At 36.7% G+C, this 9412-nt stretch overlaps 1 pseudogene; it reads right to left on the bottom strand.

Moving 5' to 3' along the window:
* Positions 1-1118: 1118 nt before the first annotated feature.
* On the bottom strand, positions 1119-8977 carry LOC132016423 (integrator complex subunit 4-like; annotated as a pseudogene).
* Between the last annotated feature and the right edge of the window lie 435 nt (positions 8978-9412).

Genomic DNA, 9412 nt, shown 5'->3' on the forward strand with positions numbered 1-9412 from the left:
TCAGTTATTGCCTGAGGTAAGGAAAGAGATTTTAGCAAGACAGCATTGTCTAGGTCATTCAGGAAATATTGATGGTGAAAAGTTAGCTGTGAAAGGATTTGACCCTGGCAAATAGACTATTGATTTAAGAAACAAGATTACAGGGGGGGTCTTGGTGGCACAGTTGGTTTAACATGGGACTCTTAATTTTACCTCAGGTCCTGATCTTACCATCATGAGATCAAACCCTGCATAGGACTCAGCACTCAAGTGAGGAGTCTGCTTGAGATCCTCCCCTCTCCCACCCACTCCCAAGTCTCTCTCTCTCAATAAATAAAAACATGTTTAAAAACAAACAACAACAACAAAAAAAACCCCGAGATTTCCCTCTAAAAAGCCATTCTTTGGAGGCGGCTAGAAAATTAGATCTTTCTGGTCCATCTGGGTGGCTCAAGTCAGTTGAGTCCTACTCTTGGTTTCTGGTTAGATCATGATCTCAGGGTGGTGAGAGGCACCCTATGGGGTGTAACATAGGACTCTCTGCTCAGGGTGGAGTTTGCTTGTCCCTCTCCCTTCACCCTCACTCCTCTCCCCAGTCCTTCTTTCTTTCTCTCAAATAAAAACAAATCTTAAAAAAAAAAAAAATAGATCTTTGTTTCACACTTGAGGAATGTAACCATGTGATATAAATATGGACTGTAAAGCCAAATAATTTTTTTTTAAGGGCCAGCTTAAAAAAACAGCTACTGTTTTCTCAAATGTATTGGCAGGAAGAAAGATGTGTAGACTTTAAAGCTTTTGGTTTTTAATGAAAAATGATTTATCATGTTTTTATACTGGATGAAACTGTAAGGATCACATTCTTCCTTTGCCTATATACCATTTTGTGGTGAAATGCTCTAGGCTTCTGGGTCACTGAGACCTGAGAATTATCTTGTAGGGCTTGGCTCTAAAGACCACTTGTGACTCAGCACCTTGTAGGTTTAAACCTACAAAACTTACAAAACTTGTAGGTTTACAGAAACTTGCACAGACTTGCTGAAGGGGACAGCACCCTCAATTCTGGAGTGACAACTCAGTACCCTCGATTCCATAAGGGATTTTAGAATGCAGGAACTGGAGTTGCCACAGTAGTCTGACTAACCACAGTCATGTGCAGACAGTCTTGGGGGGTACACCTGAGTGGCAAGCCAGGGGTGCTCTGGCCTAGGGTTCTAGAAGCCAGCCTGCTCAGGATGAATCATCTGAGGCTGGCCATCTGGATCTAAGACCTGTACCGTCACAGTGCTCTGAGGATCCTGCACATGTGTTGGGGTTGCATCAATATCCAGGGCCACAACCCATCCAGATACAAACCACAGTGTGTTGCCAGACTGGCGTGGTGGCTCAGTGATGCTTGCTGAAGCTTTGTGGATCTGCTCTGGAAGTGGGAGGGTACAGGAAGGTACTCTGCCTCAACAGTGTCTATAGAATTTTGATGACTTCTACAGGTTTGGATGTCATGAGTAGGGGCATAAGGTCAAGAAGTTTGTCCACAAAACTGTCCTCTAGGTGAAATAAGCCAGCACTAAAACATCTCTAAAAAAGCCCATTTCTTGTACAAACTTTGCACACATGCCAGTAAAAGAAGGGGTCAACTCCTTGAGGAGTCTGTGCACTTAATATAAGTTGCAAGGCTTTGGTCTGCAGCCAAATGTGATGTATAATCACCCTTTGTTTATTCTCTACACCATTGTTCATCAACTCTGTTATGTAGGTCTCTTCCATGACCCATTTGCTGCTGATGAGGCCAAATCACTCTGCTTCAGATACAAAGGGGCGGCCACATCCCACAGCTTTTTTTACAAGGCCAACACAGACCAATCAGGAGAGCTCTGAACACAGAGGTTGCAAAGATTAACATATCATTTGAAACTCAGGGGTTTGTTTTGTATTTTTGTGGAATCTCTCTTATGTAATGGACAGAAATATCCACCTCCCCCCAAAAGAGTCCACATTCTAATTCCACCTTATACTAACTTACATGGAAAAATTGACTTTATCCAGATTAAGTTAAGGATTGAGATGGGGAGGTTATTTTGAGTTATCCAGGTGAGTCCAATGTCATTATAAGGACCCTTATATGAGAAAGAGAAGGGCAAGAGTCAGAATTAGAGGAAATGATTTGATGACAGAAGCAGTGAGAGACAAGGCAGCATTAAAATGGGAAGAGATGCCCAAGAGATGCAGGAACCCAGTAGAAGAAGGAAATGGCAGGGAAGTAGAGTATTTCTTAGAGCCCCCACAAAGGAATACAATCTGGCTGACACTGATTTTTAAATTTCTGACCTCTACAAATGTAAGAAAATCAATTTCTATTGTCCTAAGTCAGTTAGTTTATGGTGATTTATTATTAGGAAACTAGCACCTCATTATACTTTTAATACCCATGTGGTCCAGACAATGTCCCCTCTTTTATTTCTTACATTAGTAATTATGTCTTTCTCCCTCCATCTCCCCCCCAACCTTTAGCTTGCTCAGTTGATTAGAACTCAATTACGTAGATTTTTTTTGAAGAACCACCTTTTAATTGCACTGATTTTCTCTATTCTTTCTCTTTTTTAATTTAGTTGATTTCATTTCAACTATTTTTCCACTTGTATTGAATCTTCTATTCTTTCTCTAGGTTCTTAAAATTTCCTTACATTATGATTTGAAACATTTATTCTCTTCTAATACATGCAATTGAGGGTCAAAAATTCCCTCTAAGTAATGCCTTAACTGAATTATAAAGTTTTTGATATTGTGCATTTTCATTTTCATTCACTTCAAAATATTTCTCAATTTATTTCAAGAATTCCTCTTTGACCCATGAGTTATTTAGAAATGTTTTGCTTAGGGGCACCTGGGTGGCTCAGTTGTTAAAGCCTCTGATTTTTTTAATTTTGGCTCAGGTCATGACCTCAGGGTCACGAGATCAAGCCCTGCATTGGGGATCCATGCTCAGAAGGGAATCTGCTTGAGATTCATTCTCTCCCTCTCCTTATGCCCCTGCCTCTGCTTTCTCTTTCTTTCTCTAAAATAAATACATATTTTTTTCTTTATAAAAAAGACAGAAAGAAATGCTTTGCTTAAATTTGAAATAATTGGGAATTTTTCAGTCATCTTTCCATCACTGATTTTTAGCTTAAACCTCTTATTATCACACAGAAATACACTGAATGATTTCTATTCCTTGAATTTTCTCAAAGTTTATGTCCCAGAATAGAATTTATCTTGGATAATGTTAAATGCATTTGAGAGGAATATATTTTTGCCTATTATTGTGATGTGTTCTGTAAACAGCAGTGAACAACAAATAGAATCAACTAAAAGAAATTCTCTCCTAAACATATCATAATAAAAGTGACAAAAACATAAAGAAAAAAAATTAAGCAGCTAAAGAAAAATACCACAGCACATGACACACGGGAACAATGATTCAATTGACTGTGGTTTCTTTCAGAAACACTGAATGACAGAAAACTATGGAAAACACTTTAAAAGAAAAAAATGAAAACAAAGAATTCTATATCTAATAAAAATACCTTTCATATATGAAAGACATGTTCATGTGAAGAAAAACTAAGAAATAAATTGCAAGCAAACTAACTATCTACAAAAATGCTGAAAGCACTCCTCAGGCTGAAAGGAAAGAAAGCCAGTGGGCCACCTTGACCTTCAACATTAATGGTAAATAGCTGGATAAAAATAAAACACTAAAAAATTTTTCCTTATTTTCCTATAATTCATATATATCTTTAAAATGTGCAGTATTGATGGGTAAGATTTTAAATATGTATATTGAATATGCATGATAACTATAATATAATGGGTGGTGGGAGTAAAAAAATAAATAAAAGATAACCCTATTTGTCTCCAAGCTTTCTACATTTCATGTGAAATGTTACAATATTAACTCTAAATAGTTTGTAAAATCTTAGGTATGAATGTTTCAATTTATAGAGCTACATCTAAAAAAATATAAAGAAAGCCAAAAGGAAAATAGGTAAATTAGGAAGAGATGATTAGAAAAAAAATTAAATAACCTAAAAGGATCTAGGAAAATTGAAACAATGAAACAACAATGACAACAATAACAAAACAAATGGCACAAACAGAACACAAAGGAGAAAATGGTAGACTCAAATCCAACCACATCAGTTGTACATCAAATGTTAACAATCTGTATACTCCAATTAGAAGGGAGAGACTTACAAAGTGCATTAAACAATATCCTAAATAGAATCTTACTGTACATCACCTGTAAGAGATAAATTTTAAATTTATTAAACAACACAGATTGATTGAATGTGACTGATGGAAAATGTGCAAATGACACAATGAAAGGACTAGAGTAGCTATTTAATCAGTATTTAAAAAGACTCTGAGATCAAGAGAATTGCCAGACATTAATAAAGATGTTTTATAACTTAAAAATGATACAGTTTGTCAGGAAGAAAGAGCAATTATGAATATGTGTGTCTCAAGTAACAGAATCTCAAGTTATAGGAAGAAAAAAAAAAATGTAGGACAAAATAAGTAAAAAAAAAAAAAAAGAAAGAAAGAAAATAATGGGGGTGCCTGGGTGGCTCGGTCATTAAGTGTCTGCCTTTGGCTCTGGTCATGATCCTGGGTACTAGGATCAAGTCCCACTTTGGGCTCCATGCTGAGCAGGAATCCTGCTTCTCCCTCTCCCTCCCTGCTTCTCCCCTTGCTTGTGTTCCCTCTCTGGCTGTCTCTCTGTCAAATAAATAAATACATTCTTTAAAAAAGAGAAGAAAAGAATGAAGACTTGTACTCAATGAAATAGAAAACAGACATATAATAGAGAAAACTGGCAAAACAGAAAATGGTTCTTTAAGAAGATTGAGTACATTGTCAAACTCCTATCTAGATCAATAAAGAAAAATAGAGAAGCAATACATAAAACCCAATATCATGAATAAAACAAGAGATCTTCACTACAGATTCAATAGTATTAAAATAATAGCAAGATGATAATATAAGCAATATTATGTAAAAGCTTGATAACTTCAACAAAATGTATACATTTCCTTAAAAAAAAATACAACTTACCAAAATTGACATAAGAAATAGATTCTGGAGAGCATAATAGCTATAAAAGTAAATTGTAAATTGAGTTTATGACAAACCTTTTACAAGTGGCAAAGTCCTCTTTGCCCAGATAGGCTTACTAGTAAATTCCATCAGATATTGAAGAAAAAATACCAACCTAATATAAACTATTTCAGAAAATCATGAAAGAAAATTTATGGTATGTCTCTTTTTAGTCACCCAGTTTATTGGCATAATGTTTTTAAGGGCAATATAACTCTAATAAGAAAACCTTACAAACATATTTCAAAAATGAAAAGCACAGATTAATAGTACTCTTGAACAAAGATGGATGCATAACAAAATACTAGCAAATCTATTTTCAACATAGAAAGAATAATATATCATAAGAAAGCACTCTTATTCAAAGAATGTAAAGTTTATGTAACATTTGAAAATCAAATAATGGAATTCTTAATATTGAGGAGGAATACTTTATAACCATTGTCACAGACTAAGAAAAAAATAATTTAATAAATTCAACACCTATCCATTGAAAAAATAAAACAAAACAAAAAAACAAAACTCTGAGCCACAAAACAAAACAAAACAAAAAAACTCTGAGCCACTAGGACTAGTAGGAAACCTTCTAAAATTGATACAAAAAACATAATTTGTTGGATAATTTTTTTTAAGACCTGAATAAGTTTGTGAGATATACCATGTTTATGGATTGGAAAACTCAATCTCCCTTGTAGTGGCAATTCCCTCTTAACTGGTCCGTAGTTTCAAATGTCAACCAAAATTACAGAAGATTTTTTGGTAGAAATTTTCAAGCTTTTTCTGAAAAGTATGTAGAAATGAAAAAAATAAAACTAGAGAATAAATAAGTAGTTTTTTAAATAAAGAAAAAGTGGAGGGGCGCCTGGGTGGCTCAGTGGGTTAAGCCGCTGCCTTCTGCTCAGGTCATGATCTCAGGGTCCTGGGATCGAGTCCCGCATCGGGCTCTCTGCTCAGCAGGGAGCCTGTTTCCTTCTCTCTCTCTCTCTGCCTGCCTCTCTGTCTACTTGTGATCTCTCTCTGTCAAATAAATAAATAAAATCTTTAAAAAAAAAGAAAAGAAAAGAAAAGAAAAAGTGGAAAGATTCACCATACCAGATTTAAAGACTTACTCTAAAGATGTAGGTGTTAAACAGTTTAATTTCACTAGCAGGATCTACCAGTATGCAGGTAGATGTGTTTTTGTTATTATAATTAGATGATTGTGATCTCAAGGTCATCTGGAGGGTTAACAGGGTGTCCAACCTGAAACAAACCTGTGAAAACTGGGTCATAGGGTTTTGTTTGGAGTTTATGCCTTGTGGCATCTACTGGCCTTAATTTCTGATGGCAAGCAGCACCTGGAAGCAGGGCTGGTAACTGGGTTATTGAGGGCTCTTAGCCGGTTCTGGTGACTGTTGTTTCATGTTTGTTTTGGATTTTGTTTTGGTAATTTGAGTTTAAATGATAAAGCAGTAGAAAGAGATAAGGATTTAAAAGTTGTCAGTAAGAAAAAGTGAGATCTGTATAATAGTGTGGCCACTAGATATGTGGGACAAAGGCTAATGAAGTTTGCATGTTTCTGGTTTGGGAATTACTATGATGAAGCCATTGTGTAGAGAGTAAAGGACAAATATAATGGACACAAAGATGTCATGATAACGTTGATGTGCCCATGGTAATTTGTAGCTATTTAGAACTTATAGGGCCTTGAGGAGAATTTAATTTTTGAAATTGCTATCTAAGAGGGGCTAGAGGCCATGACTGTAGCCATGGGATGAAAAATATTCAACTTTCAGTTAGCAATTTGATAGAAAGTAAGAGTTCTGTGAATTGAGAGTATGTTACAGAAGGATATACAAACTAAGATTCAGCCTTGGTGTTTGGTTTTTTTTTTGCCATGAGCTTGTTGCATTGCTTCATACTAAGCTATATTTCAGAGTCAATGTAGTGGCCCCAAATCTGAGGCCTCAAAATTATAGAATTTAGTAAATCACCTAAATTCCTTACATTCCTTGCAGCTAGATTTCAGTCTGCCTTCCATACTCACACCCTTGGATTTCAGGCTATAAAAAGGGTACCTTAATAGACTAATTAGCGTAAGTGCTATAAGCTCTGCTTTCATAGCCCTGATGTATAATTTTGGACAGAAGTACTTTGGGAGGATATGAAGGACTCCACTATAGAAGATAAATATAAATGCATGATCTTGGTGAGGATTCTGCCCTCCTGGGATTGTGGTGTTAGCAGGAAAGTAGAGTTGAGCCTGAGCACAGCACTGGTAAAAGCCTTTTGTTAAATGGCTTAACACCTTGCTCTATAAAGAGAACACTGTCCCTATCTTTACAGAAATATATCCAAGCGATACTTATTCTTGCACGAGTGAACAGCAATGCTTTATTCTTCAGATTTCACCTACAGAAAGAGTATCATGTAAGCCCCTTTCATTCCCCAAAGTGGCTGCTATGGAAACAAGTCTGGATGCATGACAAGAAAGGAAAGCTAGCTGTACTGTGCTTAAACAAAGAGGAGAAATTTCCATGGGATTTCCAGTTCTTTGTGGAGCTAATAAAGGAGCAACTGGGAAGGACACCAAACAGCAAATCTAAGGAAGAGATTGCTAATTCAGCTTTGCCAGTTATATTTTCTCAAGGCCCATGATTAAAAGTGAGCTTCAGGGTACGAGAAGTCAGATTTGCTGTGAGCCTGAGGGGCTTGTAAATTGGCTGCTTTTGCAAACTGCCTTCACTCTTGTAGGTCAAGAGGGGAAGAATTAATACCGTTGTGTGATGGAATAAATGCTTCCCTAGTGGCTTGAAGAAGAGATTTGCCTCTCTAAACTCCTGAGATTACATAGAAAGTGAGAATCGGCTTTGGAAGAGTTAGGTTTGCTGTGAAAAGTTACAAATATACTAGATTACAGCACCGTGATTCACATTATAGTCACATGACTCCAGTTTTGTCTTCCACATGCCCTTTACTGTAGCTTTATAATTTGGAACTTAACAAACACATTTATCAGGTTTATGTTTAAAGTCTAGGTCCAAATATACTGTATGCAGCAGAAGTTATCTATATGTTCTAATAAATGGGAGGTGTTCTCAAAATCCAAATATATATATTTTTTAATTCTCAGAATCTATTTTTCCAGGATATCTCACAGCCTTGGTTTAAATCTAGTCACATTAATATTTATAAACCATGTTTCCAAAATTTTCATTCCCTTCTGATATAATGGGATCTCTAGCCTCAAGCAATGTCTTGCATGGGCTAATAAACAATGCGTATAGTCTCCCACAAAAGTCTATTCCTACACTGGCCTACTTTCAAGTTGTCCCTGACAAGTACTTATTGCAGGAATCTCTTGACTGATTTTGGTGCCCAGAATCTAAGTGCTTTGAACCTGGTTTTGTTTCTGACTACAGACAGACACCTTCAGAATCCCAAAGAACCAAAAAAAAATTGAGAAGCCTGAGAAAAACTTGTATGGCAAAAATTCTTCATGATCCATGGAGAAACGGGGGCAATGTTTTTCTCCTGGGTTTGTTATACACAAGTACATAATGAAAGCGAAAGGAAGTGCCTATATTGACTCAGTATTTATCCAACAGTCTTTCTGCATCCTCTTGTATATAACTTTATATAATCCTCACAACTGTGATGAAGAATTTTAGGTATTGAGGCATGGGTTCAGAAAAAAAACACATGTTTCTCACTCTTAAGGCTATCCTTTCTGCTCTCCTAAATATCCTAGGTATAACAAGTTCTCTCCCCTCTGACTGGGATGGAAATATCATTATCTCTTAGCTTTGTTCAACTTTGAATATCTTTGATTTGCTCTAACCCACATGCCTGCTCTGAATTACCTCTCACACGGTCTCATCTTGAACACGTATAGCTCAACTTTCAGCAAATGATATATTTTTTTAAGATGTATTTATTTGAAAGAGAGAGAGAGAGAAACCACTCAAGAGTGGGGGTAAGCATTGGGGAGGGTATGTGCTATGGTGAGTACTGTGAAGTGTGTAAACCTGGCGATTCACAGACCTGTACCCCTGGGGATAAAAATACATTATATGTTTATTAAAAAAAAAAAAGGGGGGGGTGGGGGTAGGGGCAAAGGAGAGAATTTCAAGCAGACTCTCCACAGAGCCCTAGGTGGCTCTCAATCTCAGGACCCATGACATCATGACCTGAGGTGAAACCAAGAGCCTGACACTTAACTGGCTGAACCCTCCAGGCACCTCTCAGCAAAGGATTCTTGAAGGAACCCCACATGTTCTCCCAGAACTCAAGTTCTGCACAAGCCTCTCTTCCA

This window comes from Mustela nigripes, chromosome 4, assembly GCF_022355385.1.
Source record: "Mustela nigripes isolate SB6536 chromosome 4, MUSNIG.SB6536, whole genome shotgun sequence".
Classification (NCBI taxonomy): Eukaryota; Metazoa; Chordata; class Mammalia; order Carnivora; family Mustelidae; genus Mustela; species Mustela nigripes.